General features: G+C 43.5%; 1 protein-coding gene across 1 annotated transcript in view; it reads left to right on the top strand.

Annotated features, from left to right (window-relative positions):
• Positions 1–1,553: 1,553 nt before the first annotated feature.
• LOC133446216 (beta-galactoside alpha-2,6-sialyltransferase 2-like) overlaps positions 1,554–16,424 on the top strand; it is a 92,160-nt gene continuing 77,289 nt past the window's right edge. Inside the window, exon 1 of the mRNA XM_061724169.1 lies at positions 1,554–1,758. The gene's annotated coding sequence lies outside the window, so the exon portion shown is untranslated. The remainder of the gene's footprint in view (positions 1,759–16,424) is intronic.

The raw sequence follows: 16,424 nt of genomic DNA, 5'->3' as shown, positions 1-16,424 counted from the left end.
CTGTGTGCATACACAGTGTGAAGATGCCTTTTTTTCCCTCCTCCCCCACCCCCAACGTCACCCTTTCTCTGCTTTGTTCCGGTTTCGGGTCGCTGCTCGTTGTGGTCGACCGGCCGGCAGCTGAGCGGATTTACTGTACTTGTATTGCTGCTTAGTTGTCCTGAATTGCCCCTCGGGGACGAATAAAGTTTCTCTGAATCTGAATAAAGTTGAAATACATTTCAACTTTTTTCTCGGAATTGTATTTCAACATTAATCTCGAAATTTCGACTTTTTGATGTTGAAATACAATTTCGAGAAAAAAGTCGAAATGTCAAGAAAAAAGTCGAAATGTCGGGAAAAAAGTCGAAATATCGAGAAAAAGTCAAAATTTCGAGATTAATGTTGAAATACAATTTCGAGAAAAATGAAATTTGGTGAATAAAGTCGAAATTTGGTGAATATAGTCGAAATTTCGAGAATAAAGTTGAAATACATTTCGACTTTTTTCTCGGAATTGTATTTCAACATTAATCTCGAAATTTCGACTTTTTGATGTTGAAATACAATTTCGAGAAAAAAGTCGAAATGTCACTTTTTTTCTCAAAGTGCATAATGAAAAAAAAAATCTTCCTCCTCTAAAATATTATTTCTATTTTTCTCCTGCCTGGCCCTAATACTCTTCCGTAAGATACTGATTGAATTCACAATGAAAATTAAAGAAAGAGGGTTTTTTGTGTAAGAATTTGGATTTGTGGATGTGGAATTTTGCAAGGATAATCAACAAACTAATAAATAAACCTTTGTCCTTCCTCTCCTCCTTACGGAGGAGTATTAGGGCCAAGCAAGAGAAAAAAAAATTGTGAATGGAAGATTTTTTTTTTTGTGCACTTCGAGAAAAAAGACGAAATGTCGTGAATAAAGTCGAAATTTCGCCTTTTTCTCAACATTTCGACTTTTTTCTCGACATTTCGACTTTTTTCTCGAAATTGTACTTCAACAATATTCTTGACATTTTGACTTTTTTCTCGAAATTTTATTTCAACATTAATCTCGACTTTTAGACTTTTTTCTCGACATTTGAGTTTTTTCTCAAGATTTCGACTTTTTCCTCGACATTTCGAATTTATTCTCAACATTTTGACTTTCTCGAAATTCTGCTTCAACATTAATCTCGATTTTTCGACTTTTTTTTCCACATTTCGACTTTTTTCTCGAATTGTATAATGAAAAAAAAAATCTTCCTCCTCTAAAATATAATTTTTATTTTTATCCTGCCTGGCCGTAATACTCTTCCGTAAGATACTGATTGAATTCACAATGAAAAGTAAAAAAAAAAAAGGGTTTTTTTGTATAATAATTTGGATTTGTGGATGTGGAATTTTGCAATTTTGTGGAATCAACAAATTAATAAATAAACCTTTGTCCTTCCTCTCCTCCCCTCATTCCCCCACCAGCCTCTCCTCTCCTCCCCTCTTCTCCTCTCCTCCGCCCCGCTGACTCCTCCTCCTCATCGGCTGTGGATGATAGAAAAAGGGCCAGCAACAATGTGACAGACACAGACCGCAGCTCTCACCAGCAGCGGTGCATGTGCAGCAGCAGCCGGGAGCCGGAGCCGGGGCAGGGAGACCCAGGGGCAGGGAGACCCAGGAGCCGGGCTGAGACCCAGGAGCCAGGCTGAGCCTTAGGGGCCGTGGAGAGCCACCCAGGGGCCGCAGGAACCGGGCGGACCGCAGCGGAATGAGGCCAGCATCCACCCCGGACCCGCGCACGCTTTAGGTAGGGCTTTGTTTCTGGATTTACACTCGGATCTGCGCGGAGCGGCTTTGTCTCCGCGCACCGCCGCGGCGGAGGAGGGGAAGGATGTGCAGCCGCGCCGTTCACGGGTCTTTTTGTGTCCGGTGTCTGCGTTTCTCTCCCGGAGCAGAGAGTATTTATCCCGGTGTTGACACACGCTCGTCAGCTGGGACTGACGCGCCTGGCCTGGACACTTCACAACTTACTGTAGGAGAAGGTCTCCTTCATCTCCTCCTTTTGCAACAGAAAAAGGGGGAACCTGATCCGAGAGAGGATTTTTAAATATTTATTTCATTTAAAGAGACCTAATTCTAACATTTTAGTCATTTTTACTCATTTTACTTTAATTATTTACTGTTTTTTGTGGCTAAACACCAGGTGTGAGGTTCCCTTTGGTGGATGGCGGGGACACAAATTTGAAAGCAAATGTAAAACAAAGGCTTATTTATTTATGTATTTTATTTCATTTGTGACAGGGGCGCCTCCAAAAAACGTTTCCTAGGGGTGGCCAGATGGGGCCACATAAATTCTTGGGGTGGACACCAAATCTAAAAGCCATCATTACAGGATTTTATTATACTGTTGTAGTATACAGGCTCAGAAATACTGATATGCATTTTGCCCAAATGATTTGGGATGGAACGCATAACTGACGATAGAATCTCTGACTGGCAAGTGTTTTTTAATTATTATTATTTTTTTTTTTATTGAGGCAAGTGGGGTGGCCAGCAAATTTGTAGGGGGGGCCGTGGCCACCCCTGGCCCCCCCCCTGGTGGCGCCACTGGTGTGAGGTTCCCTGTGGTGGATGGCGGTGACACAAATTTGAAGGCAAATGTAAAACAAAGGCTTATTTCTTTATTTATTTATGTATTTATTTGGTGTGTGAACCACATGGCTCGGCGGGGGGTGCAGGTTATGCGAGTGTGTGTTTTAGGTGTTTAGGTGCAGGTTTCTGCTTCTATCTCACCGCCCTGAGCCCGGGAGTTACTCGGATGTCACGGAGACACATCACCTTGCAGAAACGCTGGCGATGAGGCTGCGACTGGTTCCGAGCAGGATGAAGAGCGTGCTGCTCGCACACGGCCGGCGCTCTCCCCGGTCCTCGGGCTTCAAAGGCACCAGCCCCCTCTTTGCATTTCCTCCCTCTGCTGCACGAACCAGCGCGGCGTGGAGAATTCAAAGCCTCTCTCTCCGGGTTGTGGTGACATTGCATCAGTGAGACTGTTCTGATGTTTGTTTGCGTGCAGCTTTGCTGGAGAGTTGTTGTTGTCGTCGAGGCCGCTGAGAGGTTACGACAAGGACGGGAGTTTAGATCTAAACTCCACGGTGCCTTCAGGCTGAGGAGACGTAGGTTTTTAGAAAACCAAGGCTTGTGTAATCCACCTTTTCCTTTCGCTGGGACACGTTCTGATTAGGGCTGGGGATCGATTCAAATATCATGATTCGATTCGATTCCGATTCTTAAGATTCAGAATCTATTATCAAGATTTGATACGATCCGATATTGATTTGCGTTAGTGTTATTAAAACTGTTTTTTCAGCTGTTGCATGAATGATATGACTGTAGTTCTGCAACATATTAATACTGGTATTATATTGAGATTCAACAGCAAGTATTGCAGCTAATGATGCTGTAAGGACCAATCAGCTCCCAGAATGCTGATAGAACTGCTTTCAGAAACATCGTGGGGCAGAATTATCAAACAGATCCAGGGAGGAAACGGAGACGGATGAAATCGGTTTTATTTTTTCCCACATTCCATTTAAATTTTTTCCATTTTTGGTCTATTTTGGTTTTTAATTTTTGAGAACTTGGTTTTTAGTATTTTATGCAAATGTAACTCCAATACATTATATAAAGTAATGAAATATAGACAATTTATGCAATTATAACTGAAAACTTTAATGTTTTCATACCTTTAAACATATTTAAAGGCAAAAACATGGCATGGCAAGTTATTCTCCTGTCCACCAAAACATTCCTTTTTTAGGCATAAACAAAAAAATACCAAAAGTTGTAATGTAATGATGAAAAAAAATCGATCTTTAGACATACGAATCGATTTTTAGGAATTAATATTCGATTTTAATATCGATTTAGAATCGGAAAATCGATTTTTTTCAACACAGGCCTAATCAAAATTACAACTAAAGGAAGTAACCAAAGCAACTAAAGGCGTCGTGCAGCCAACAGTCCTGGGGAGCCGGCGGGGACACGCCCACCTAATTTACTTTACATTCATTCTGATCAAATCTGTCCCAATCCTCGTTTCACGCGTCGCTACCAGAACCACATCCAAACTGCTGCCGGAGCTGAAGCGAGGACTGGCAGAGCTACGCCGGGACCCGTAGCCACTCGGCCCGCGGCTACCGGCGTCAGACCCGTCATGAACTGCGTTTCCATGCATCAATTACCCTTTTAAAACCCGAATATTGGCAATAACCCGAATTTGCACGGCCATGTAAACACCAATAACCCCTTTGAATAACCAGAATTTACTCCCTGGGTTACTCCTTTTATAACCCGAATATTGGGTCATGTAAACGCCAAACGGAATATCCCCATCAAACGGAACAGGAATTTGTTTTCTGCTCATGCTCTGTTCACAAGGAATCCTGGTCTTTTGAGTCCAGGAAGTTCTTATAAACACGGAGAAACGCAAGACCAGGAGGAGACTAATCACTTCATAAATGTAATGAAGGATATGAACATTTTGGCATTTGTAAACGGTAGAAAGATTTAAAATCGGAGAATCGATCTTTTCAACACAGGCCTAGTTCTGATCCACAGACGCGGCTGCGGCCGCTAGAAACGCATCACGGGTCTCCAAATGGACACCTGACAGTTGCACATGTGCGTCTCCATTTTGAGGGAAACGGTTGTGACTCCCTTAAACATTGCGTTGATGCTTTTACACCCGACTATCCAGTTTCCGCTGCAGGCTGGTCGTGGCCGTGTCTTTGTCTCTGCAGCCGGAGGCTTGTTGTGTAAAAACGTGCAGGAGAGCCGCGCTCCAGGTACGGCCGGCACATCCCACTTTCATCCCCAGACGCAGCAGCAGAAGCTGTTTTTATATGAAGCCAATCGATATTAAGTTAAATCCACAAACTGAGTTTTGTTGGGCAGACTTGCAGCACAAGGTTCCTCACAGATAAAAGACTGTTTGTTTGCAAGGTCGTGCATTAAACAGACAAAACAGCAGCTCCACCCGGAGCTCCCGACCAAAACAAACGGCAGAAGCATCTAAAAGCGCGAGCGTGAGGCCCGGATGTCGTCCAGGCGCTCGTCTGCTCTCAGACCGGTGCTGGCTGAGTTGCTCACTTATCAGTTCATCTGCGCCCTCACAACTTCTGTAGTAGTTGTGAGGTTGATAAACACGGCCGTGCCGTCAGCTGAGAGGACGCGGATCGGCCCACGAGGCTTCTTTCTGCAGAACAAGTGTGAGTCAGTAGCTTAACCAGAACCGACGAGGGGGTTTATGATTTATGAAGCTGCAACGTAAAAGTGAAGAGAAACTGGTCCAAGAGACGACTATATAATAATCAGAGCTGTAAACGCTTTGATGATGCGTTAAATGATGCAGTTTTTGTTTTAAAACAATATTAACGCATGTTTTCTGTGGTTTGGAGAAACGAGAAGCGAAGCATTAGGTCACATGACCCACTGCTGACGGAAATCGCCCACCACATGTCAGTCAGACTTAGGGTGCTTTAACACCTGTGGCCCGTTTGTTTTGTTCCGATTCAGGGGCTAAATCGATACAGTTGTTCCGTTTCACGTTTGTGGGGTTTGTGTTCACAAGTCTGTACCGTTTCAAAGCTGTTAACAAATGCCATGCACGAACCAGCTGTTCTCTGATTGGTCAAATGAACGCGGAAGGAGTTTCCTCTTCTGTACCCCGGGAAAAACAACACGCCCCTTTCAGCGCAAACCGGCTTTGGGCTGATTTATGGTTCCGCGTTACACCAACGCAGAGCCTACGCCGTCCCTACGGCGTAGGCTCTGCGTTGGTGTAACGCGGAACCATAAATCAGGCTTTACCAAATCATTTATGTGCTGCCGGCGCAGAGCGGAGCTCAGTGGCAGACGAGAGGGCGCCTGCCGCAGCCGGGTTTGCGCTGCACAAACCCTGCCCGAATTGAACATCTTTTAATTCCACCGTGCCGCGCTGGGACGACATCTCGGCACGTCCAATAGGAGAGAAGGTGGTGGAGGCTGCACCGACTCATCTCCCGGTCGCACATACACAATGAATGGAGTTGTATCGGTTGCTGTGTGGATTATGTTCTCACTACAAATAAAAAAAATGAACCGTTTCAGGTCTGGAATGGAATCGGGCCGAGACCACCTCTCCTAGGATCTCGGCTCGCTTGTTTTGTACCGTTTCAGAGCGCGATTGCTGTGTTCACATGTACCAAACGTTCGATCTTTAGGGGGAAACGCTCCCTGTTCCGGAACAACTGATCCAAACGGGACAGGTGTGAAAGCACCCTTAGCTTTAGCTACCAACTTCAACCGGCAGACGCTCAACGGTGGACTTGAGGATGAAATCAAACCTCACAGAGTCACAGGTCACGGAGTGACGACGGCTGGCCATCGGCTCGCCGATGCCAAAAACAGTTGTATTCGACTGTTCTGAACCATAAAATCTGTAGTTTTGCGCCTGAGGAAATGAAAATGTGCTAACTGAGCCAGAATGGCCGAACCTTACCTGGACCTTCTGAACTAAAACCTTCCCTGTAGCAGAGGAGGCTCCTGCAGACGTAACGTCCACATGTTGCACGTTGATGATTGGTCGTAGGTGAGGTTTGCTTTCTTGCTCTGGGCCATTTACTCCTCGCCAGGAACAGAGATGTACTTATAGTAAGAGTATGCAAATTCAAGAAAAACAGGCTCTGGGTTCGTAATTAATCAATCATGTTAGAAACAAACATGGTTGGAAACAAACATGGTTGGAAACCAAAAACGCTCCATATGAACCCATGTGAGATGTGAAGGAGTACGTTGCATTGTGACGTAGCTGCAGAAATCACAGTGACGACCGACCCAGACATGTGTAACAGACGTAAAGACATTTGAAAACATTTATTCAGTCGAGATGATGAATTCTGCAGTTCTGTCCGTCCATTTCTCTGCTTTTATTTCGGGAATTTCTCAGAATTTTCTTCCTCTCCGACTTGACGAGGTCTCAACGGCACCTTAAACTCCAAGTTTTGCTGGTGATATTTGGAGCATCATTCGTGCCACTTCTGTGCATCTTAATGAGTGTCAGCGCTTTTCCCTGCTTGGATTTTCCAGCTTAAAACGGCAACAACTTGCCAACGTGACGCTAATGTTTGACATCCGCGTCCAACGGCTCACGAGCCGTCGCTGCCAGGATCAGACGGTGCTGAGGCGTAAACGCTCACTGGTGTTTTAAAACATCACATTAAGACAGAAACATCTGTCAAAGTTACATCTACTGTCTTTAAAGACACCAGTTGTTTGTTTTTATTTGGGGGGGTCTTGTTTTTTTTACTATTAAGCAGTTTGTGCTTCTTTTTTATTGTACGAAAAGTGCTTTATAAATAAAGCTTGATTTGAACATGTGGTGAAAAAGTAGTGCTGGCGGTAAACGATTATCTTTAAAACAATTAATCCGGTGATTATTTTATCGATTAGTCGACTAATCTAAGGAGTAATTGGACGACTATTCGATTATAACGATTATTTTTCTGTTAGATTTAATAAAAACCATAATGTATCAAATATAAAAAATCCTTAATAATATAGTTTATTAAACAACAGTTTTGCACAGCAAAATAAAATTATACAAAATAAAAAGGCCAGCCTGTTTATTCTTACAGTCCAACATAAATCTCTCCTGTAAAAAATTACAAAAGATTTGAAATATGAATCGCAAGTTGTCCAACTGTGTTAAAAATAACATATTTGGATAAAACAGGGCACTGTTTCACACTAACCTACATATTTTGATCGCATAAAAAGTCTAATCACGAAAGGAACCTTTCTATGGTGGATGGAACTAAAAAAACAACAGTTGTTTTCGGTAGGAATCATTTTCCGGTGGCACTTTAGCTTTTGCTAACTGGTAAAAAAAAACGTTTATCATGCCGGTAAATGGAGTTATGACCAGAAAACATCATATGTGGGAGCTGATGCAGACCATAATTTGATCATGTGACATTTGTTTTTTTGTAATCATTATTTTCCCGCCCACAAGAGAGAAGGGGGCGGGGCCTCCGCTTTAGATGCTCCAACATGCTGGTGTGCTGGTCTGGTATCCAAAAGGCGTTTGGGACCAAATTTAAAGTACCGTATTTTCTGCACTATAAGGCGCACCTAAAAGCATTTAATTTTCACAAAAACCGGCAGTGCGCCTTATAATGCAGTGCGTCTTATATATGGTCATTACGGTAATTTCTGTTACTGTAGTCAGGGGGATTGTGGGTAATGTAGTTGGTGTCGCCGAAGTAATGGCGCTAAAAACGTCAGGAATCGTCACAGACGTTCAAGACAACAGCAGCAACGCTGACTCGCATAATGGAGACTTTGACGAGACGGAGCAAAGCTGGTTTTTATTTTGTTAATAAAGTTTGACATACGGTACTTTTCTTCTTGTTTTTTTTTTTTGCATTTGCTGTAGGATTTTGTAGCATTTCCTGTAGCGCAGCTCCATCAGGTAGATACGTAACTCAACCCCAGCCACTATAGTACGGTATTTTACCATATATTTAGTGCGCCTTATAATGCGGTGCGCCTTATAGTGCGGAAAATACGGTATTCACATACTTTTGATGACGTAGGGATGTTTTTTGGGGGTCAAGGTCAAGTTCTCCATTCTGCAAACTGTTTGTTTTGGTGACCCATGTGTCCATGGCGACGCATCGATGGCAAAGTATGACATCGACAATATTTTGAAGTCGGTGCGCCGACATCATTGACGCATAGCTGCAGGCCTGTGGAAAAGACATTATTGTTGATTATATTCAGCATAAAATCCAAATGAACACAAAAGGGATGGAAAAAGAATCATTGCTAATGTTGTTTTTTAGCTTTCAGGGTGTGAGAGTGACCTCACAAAGGGAAAGGAGAAGTTTAGCATCCGTGTATCGTTTGCGTGATGTCAGAGGTTACAGGACCTCAGTGTTGGACTCAGATTCGCAGCGTTTTAAATATCGCACCATTGGAGCTTTGAAGCTGCTCCAAACAGTCACAGTTGGATTGAGGGGAAAGATGCAGAATCACATCAGAAACTGGTTCTAAAAAGGAAAAGCAGCAGCGCAGATCCATCTGTTACCTGTAAAGTTGATGCAGGAGACTCGTCAGGAAGCAGCAGGACGGCGTTGATCACACGGTTCGCTGCGTGGCGCCGTGTCCTTGGCCGTCACCCCGAGGAGCGTTTTCGTCCTCCGCCAGCTCACAGAGACGCCGCTCGTTAGTGATAGTCCATGGGCCAGGCCAGATATCAGCACCAATCAAGGTGACAAAACTTGCTTATGATTTTTGAAAATATCCATGTCTGTAGATGATATTTTGGTTTAATAACCTTCCTGAGTGACAGCTGGATCAGAGTTATCAGCTCATGAAGTTCAGAAAATTACATTTTAGATGCTGCTGCATATCCTGGTTTAGAATAATTTACAGGATATCTGTCAATGTGTCACAATATTGTCTTTGGTATCATTTTAAACATTCATTGAAGCTAAGATGTGAATCTTTCTGACCAACATAGAGGTCACTGCAGCTCTTTAAACTATAAACAACACACATTTTTACACAATTTTCACCTAAATGATATACTATCTTTTATCCCTGTGTTATCTAGGAACAACAGAGACACAAAATACAAAAACTGGAATACTCACAGGACCATAAGGATTGAGGAAATGTATAACATCTTAGCTTGAATGAATGCTTTAAAGGTCCCCTTTAAAATGATTAGTGATGCATCGATTGTTCGGTAACCGAAAGTGTTCGGCCGAAAATGGCCAAAAAACACTTTCGGTGTTCGGTGGAATAAGTGGGGAAAAAAAACGAACAATTAATAACGGCGTTGTAAAATAAGGAAATAGACTGGCCGCTTCGTCCCGTAACGTTGCACACTACATAAATCGTTGGCCAACCAAAAACTAACCCCATAAGAATTTTACCTAACATTCACCAGGAGGTGGAACCAAAACAACATAATGCTGGGAAATTAAAACATTTTCATTTTTTTTGTGTTCAATAAATATTTTCTACCTTGTAATTTTGTAAAAGATTTTTTTCTTTGAAAAGCATGCCTAAATCAAATGTATTTGATTTATGCAATGGTGAAAAAATTGGCAAAATAAATGAAAAACTGCGAAGAACCATGTTCGGTATTGTTCGGTATTCGGCCAAGTGTTTATTATTATTTTCGGTTTCGGCCACAAATTTTCATTTCGGTGCATCACTAAAAATGATACCGAAGACAATATTGCCTATGATCCAGCTGCCACTCAGGAAGGTTATCATACCAAAATATCATCTACAGACGTGGTTTGGTCACCTTGAGTGGTACTGACAAGTGAAATTTTGGGCTCTGGCCCACGGACTATGAGGCTGGGCTCCAATCACAGCCTTTTCAGCATCTAAACTTACCGGTTCCATCAACGATGTCGAAGAAAACTCGGCGTCGTAGTTGAGGTGGATTTCTGTCTGGTGAAGCAGAAGTTTTGGGGCTAAAAACATCAGTTTTCCTCCCTGAAACCCAGTTTCGGTTCGATGATCAACGGCAGCAGTGAGCCGCGGCGTTTGTTTGGGTTTTTCTGGCGGTACGGCAACGGTCTGCTCAGTTCATGGTGAAAATAATTAGAGTAGAACTCTGTTGCTGAAAAGTGCAGGACGCATTCAGCATCCGTCAGATTAATGGCAAGGCCGTCACGCCGTCCATCAGCAGCAACGGCGGGAGTTTAATCCGTCTGGGTTTATTAAAATCTTCTCAATCGGTGTCAGACAGTCGGTTTGATGGATGTGGTGATGGAAAGGAAACGGTTCTTCTTTAACTTCCTGAGGAAGTGGAATCAAAGGTCAAAAGTTTCCTCCGTTAAAGTAAAACAAATAACGGTCCGACGGGGGACTTTAGGTTTCCCTTTTAGGCTTTTTTAGACCAAGCGTTTATCAAACGTTGCTTTGCGAGATGAGATCAATCATCGCTATTGTTGGGCCAATATTGATAAAATGAACCACCATGAATTCAAACCTTGGAGTTTCTGCTGTACAAAATATTAGGGGTGTAACAATATATCGTGTCACGAAATTTCGCGATACAAAAACGTCACGATACGTGTTGTGGAGGTGACAAACTGTATCGCGATATTGGGTTATTAATATTAATCTATTGTGTTTACTAGTAACGCATCAGAATATAAAGAATATATTTATAAAATAATGAACCCTGAATTACCAAAATAACCTTCTTAACAAAAATAAATCTCCTCTTACACTTATAAGGTGAGCATGAATCAATCTTTTTATGATGTAAAAGTGTATGTATTTATTTACTTTTATTTATTTAATTTTAGTTGTTAAATTTCTGGAAAAGAAAAAAGTCAAATCATACATGAGAGAAACTATTCAGTTTGTGGCAAAATATTTGTACTTGTATGAAACTGAAGATGCATAATGCAAACCTGACATTTACTTTTAGTTCAGTTTGTGGAAAATGGTTGGCCTGGCTTTCTCTTTAAAACTTAAACAGTTATAAAGCATTACAAACTGGAACAATAGGGCAAATGCACAGCATTGTTTTTGTATTTTGTGTCTTTGTGTCTTTTTGTGTCTCTCTCTACCATTTTTTTCCAGTCATATGTTCCTCATTCAAGGTTGATTTCGAGAAAAAAGTCGAAATGTTGAGGAAATTGTCGAAATGTCGAGAAAAAAGTCAAAATGTCGAGGAAAAAAGTCGAAATTTCGAAAAAAAGTCAATTTCGAGAAAAAAGTCAAAATGTCGAGATTAAAAAGGAAAGAAAAAAGGAAGAAAAAAAGAAAAAAAATAAATAAATAAAAAAAAAGGTCAAACATTTTTGAAAAAGCTCCAGGAGCCACTAGGGCGGCGCTAAAGACGCTAAAATATCGCCCATCCCTATTGCTAATATTCGGGTTTTAAAAGTGTTATTGACTGCATGTAAACGCAGTCATCGTGGCTGCAGAAACTCTGAGCGGTCTGAGGAAGGTCAGCGAGGTCACTGAGTGCCGGGCGAGCGGACCAGGTTGGACCGCGGAGACGTGACGTCTGCAGAGTGATGGACACATTTGTCCAGTTATCTCCGGGCTCATCTGTCACGTGCCTCTCGGGCGATGGCGGCCCGGAGCTCGTCTTTGATCATCAAAGCCGCTCATCTCGCCTCAGATCAACGTTTCTGATGAACACAGATTGTTCCACATTTCTTTTCACACTCGCTGTCGTCTCCACGCCAGGAAGACCGAAATAACACGGCGTAAAGAGGCCTTTCGTCTTCCAAGTCCATCTGCTGTTGGGAGCCCAGCAGGTTGTGTGAGATGTGATTGTTTTTGTGTTAAAGTAAAAGCATCAAAGCAGCGAAACATTAAAGCTGCAGCTGAAACAGATTCAGGTGAAACCTCCATTTATCTGAGTCGTTTCATCATCATCATCAGGACCGTTGTGACTCTCTGGCTGCACACGCCGGTCCGTCTCCGTGTCTGATGATGCTCGCGTAATTGTAGTTTTGGCCGCGGTTCCAGTTTCGCCTCTGCCCGCTCCAGACGCCGCGTGCACAGACCGAGGTGTAATTTCAGATGCTGAGCCTGAAGGAAGGAGGGAAGGAGGGAAGGAAATGAGCCGGAAGGAAATGAGCCGGAAGGAAATGAGCCGGAAGGAAGGAAGGAAGGAAGGAAGGAAGGAAGGAAGGAAGGAAGGAAGGAAGGAAGGAAGGAAGGAAGGAAGGAAGGAAGGAAGGAAGGAAGGAAGGAAGGAAGGAAGGAAGGAAGGAAGGAAGGAAGGAAGGAAGGAAGGAAGGAAGGAAGGAAGGAAGGAAGGAAGGAAGGAAGGAAGGAAGGAAGGAAGGAAGGAAGGAAGGAAGGAAGGAAGGAAGGAAGGAAGGAAGGAAGGAAGGAAGGAAGGAAGGAAGGAAGGAAGGAAGGAAGGAAGGAAGGAAGGAAGGAAGGAAGGAAGGAAGGAAGGAAGGAAGGAAGGAAGGAAGGAAGGAAGGAAGGAAGGAAGGAAGGAAGGAAGGAAGGAAGGAAGGAAGGAAGGAAGGAAGGAAGGAAGGAAGGAAGGAAGGAAGGAAGGAAGGAAGGAAGGAAGGAAGGAAGGAAGGAAGGAAGGAAGGAAGGAAGGAAGGAAGGAAGGAAGGAAGGAAGGAAGGAAGGAAGGAAGGAAGGAAGGAAGGAAGGAAGGAAGGAAGGAAGGAAGGAAGGAAGGAAGGAAGGAAGGAAGGAAGGAAGGAAGGAAGGAAGGAAGGAAGGAAGGAAATGAGCCTGAAAGAAAGAAAATAAATTCCCGTTGATGACGTTTTTGTATTGGTATTTTTTTTTTATCGGGATAAATTACAGGAATTATCGTGATACATTTTTTACTCCATCCTTACTTCCCCGGCGCTTTGAACTTCCTGGGAGGAGGTTTCGTCCGTGGGATTCTCGGCTGCCGTTTTTATGTTTGTGTGCAGTTAAAAAGACTCAGCCGACGTCTGAGCAGCTTATTGTGGCGCAGCGTTCGCTGTAAGTCTGTGATACGCTGCTAATCTGTGTGGCAGCGAGCGCCCCGAGTTCACAGAGATTATTAGGGAGTTAAGCTCTCTGAAAATGGCTGTAGAGCTGCAGATTAGTGGCTTTGTTCTTAGTTTGGCCATTTAAACTTCTCCTACTTGATAAAGGCAACGGCCTGAGTGTGGAACGAAAGACTCCCATCGATGAGCCTCTTCTAGAAAAAACAAAATATCACTCCTTTTAGGGCTGGGCGATATGGACCAAAAGTCATATCTCGATATTTTCTAGCTGAATGGCGATACTCGATATATATCAATATTTTTTCTGTGCCATAATTGGGGTTTCCCCCAAAGCATTCTAGCATAGCATCTCTGTTAGCATCTCTGTTAGCATCTCTGTTAGCATCTCTGTTAGCTTCATTTTTTTCTGAGGCAAACCCTTAAAAAAACAGTCAGGTTTAATACAAAGCCTCGTGCCAAATGTCACACAGGTTCCTTTATTAACAGAGGTCTGCACAATATCAAAATGTATAAAACAAATTAAATAAAGATAAACTGCCTGCATATATAAAATAAAAATGCTTCTTGAATAAAATAAAACAAATATCCCTTTCCTGCATAACAATTAAATTAAAATAAACTGTGCAATTAATACAATGTAGACAGTAACAGGCAGACTTTTCCACTGAGGTTGACAGTTGTGCAAATAACAAAACATTTGTGCAAATTTCAAATAAAACATTCAAGTCAATTTGTTACAAAATAAGCTATATCAAAATCAGAAAAAAAATAAATATATATATATATATATATATATATCTTTTTAAATCGATATAAACGATATTGTCTCGTACCATATCGCGTTTGAAAATATATACATATATATTAAAATCTCGATATATCGCCCAGCCCTAACGTGGTTGGTCATGTGACTGATCATACGCTGCCTTCGTATCCGTCGGTAGCAGCAGTCCCGATGGTTGTCCACGTTTCCTCCGTTTTTTTTTTCCAAAGTCAAGATCTTCGTTGGTTTCTTGTCCTGGAGGACGAGAGTTCATTTACAAAACGGGCGGTACCTCGTCGCAGTTTCAGGATTGTCACTATTGGTTTGCGGAGGAGTGGAATAGAAACCCACCTGCTCTCCTTCTGTTGGCTTTCCGTAACTCTGAGGGTGCTTTCACACCTGTGGCCCGTTTGTTTAGTTCCGGTTCAAGGGATAAATCGATACAGTTGTTCCGTTTCTCGTTTGTGGAGTTTGTGTTCACAAGGCAAACGTCTGTACCGCTTCAAAGCTGATAACAAATGCCATGCGCGAACCAGCTGTTCTCTGATTGGTCAAATGAACGTGGAAGGAGTTTCCTCTTCCGCACCCCGGGAAAAACAACACGCCCCTTTCAGAGCAGCGCAGACCGCAGCCGTTGGCTTTAGGTTGATTTATGGTTCAGCGTTACACCAACGCAGAGCCTACGGCATAGGGTACGGCGTAGGCTCTGTGTCGATTTAACGCAGAACCATAAATCAGGCTTTACCCATTAATTTATGTGCGACTGGCAGAGCGGAGCTCAGCGGTGGGCAAGTGGCGCACCGCCCGAAATGTTAACATTGTTTAATTCCACCGTGCTGCGCTGGGACGACATCTCGGCACGTCCAATAGGAGAGAAGGTGGTGGAGGCTGCACCGACTCTTCTCCTTGTGCGGCGGTCGCACATATACATGAATAGAGTTGTATCGGTTGTTGTGTGGATCATGTTCTCACTACAAATAAAAAAAATGAACCGTTTCAGGTCTGGAATGGAATCCGGCCGAGACCACCTCTCCTAGGAGATCTCGGCTTGCTTGTTTTGTGCCGTTTTAGAGCGCGATTGCTGTGTTCACATATACCAAAACGTTCCGATCTTTAGGGGGAAACATTCCCTGTTCCGGAACAACTGCTTGAAACGGGACAGGTGTGAAAACACCCTGAGTTTCAGTTCTGTTTCCTGCAGAACATCAACGTGTTCAACCTCCACCGGAGGCCGAGCTGCGACTCCTGAACGAGGGAGGTTTGACACGGCCGTCACATCTGAGCAGCTCCTCTTTGCCTCGGCCTCCCGGCTGTATTTATGAGCCACGTCGGGAGGCGAGGAGCTGCGTTTCCTTCACGGGACCTTGCTGTTGGCAGCCCTGCGTTCACCAGAGCCCCGTGAAAGTTCTCCATCCAAAACCGCCAGGCGGGTGATGAGGTCACGGCGACTCTTCTCTCTGTTCCACACAGAGACCTCAGTCTCCATGTGTCACTTCCTCCCTCGGACTGAGACTCGGTTGTCTCGGTGTTTGTGACCCGTCTGCATATGGTTTCGTCTGTTTCTCATCTGAATGAGTCGGCGGGGGGGGACGGACATCCTGATGTGTGTGGTAGAACCGGCCGGCCAATGACCTCTTCCAGGTGTCGTCTCGGCGTTGCGGTGACTCGCTTCCTCCAGCAGAACAAAGGCTGCATTTCAGTTTGGTTTTGAGACCAAGAAGCAGAAGTTTTGCGGCTAAAAAATCTGTTTTCCTCCACGAAAGCCAGTTTTGGTTTGATGATCTACGCTACCAGTGAGACCCGGCGTTTGTTTGGGTTTCTCTGGCTGTACAGCGACGTTCAGTTTCTGGTGAAAATAATTTACTGTATATGTGAATCAGTTACTAGTTACTAAAAAGCGCCTTCATTCAGCATCCGTCAGATTAATGGCAAGGCCGTCTCGCCGTCCATCAGCAGCAACGGCGGGAGTTTAATCCATCTGGGTTTATTAAAATCTTCTCAATCGGTGTCAGATTGTAAATATCGGTTTGATGGATGTGGTTCAATTCAATTTTATTTATATAGCGTCTAATACAACGCAGGCCAGAACGCAGCTCCTGAGGCTCCGGCCTGCAAACATGCACAAAAGAGAAAAAAGGGGGGCCGGCACAAGAAACTACAGGAACGATGGAC

The sequence above is a fragment of the Cololabis saira genome, chromosome 6 (genome assembly GCF_033807715.1).
Source record: "Cololabis saira isolate AMF1-May2022 chromosome 6, fColSai1.1, whole genome shotgun sequence".
NCBI classification, from domain to species: domain Eukaryota; kingdom Metazoa; phylum Chordata; class Actinopteri; order Beloniformes; family Belonidae; genus Cololabis; species Cololabis saira.
This window is presented reverse-complemented; position numbering and strand designations above follow the sequence as displayed.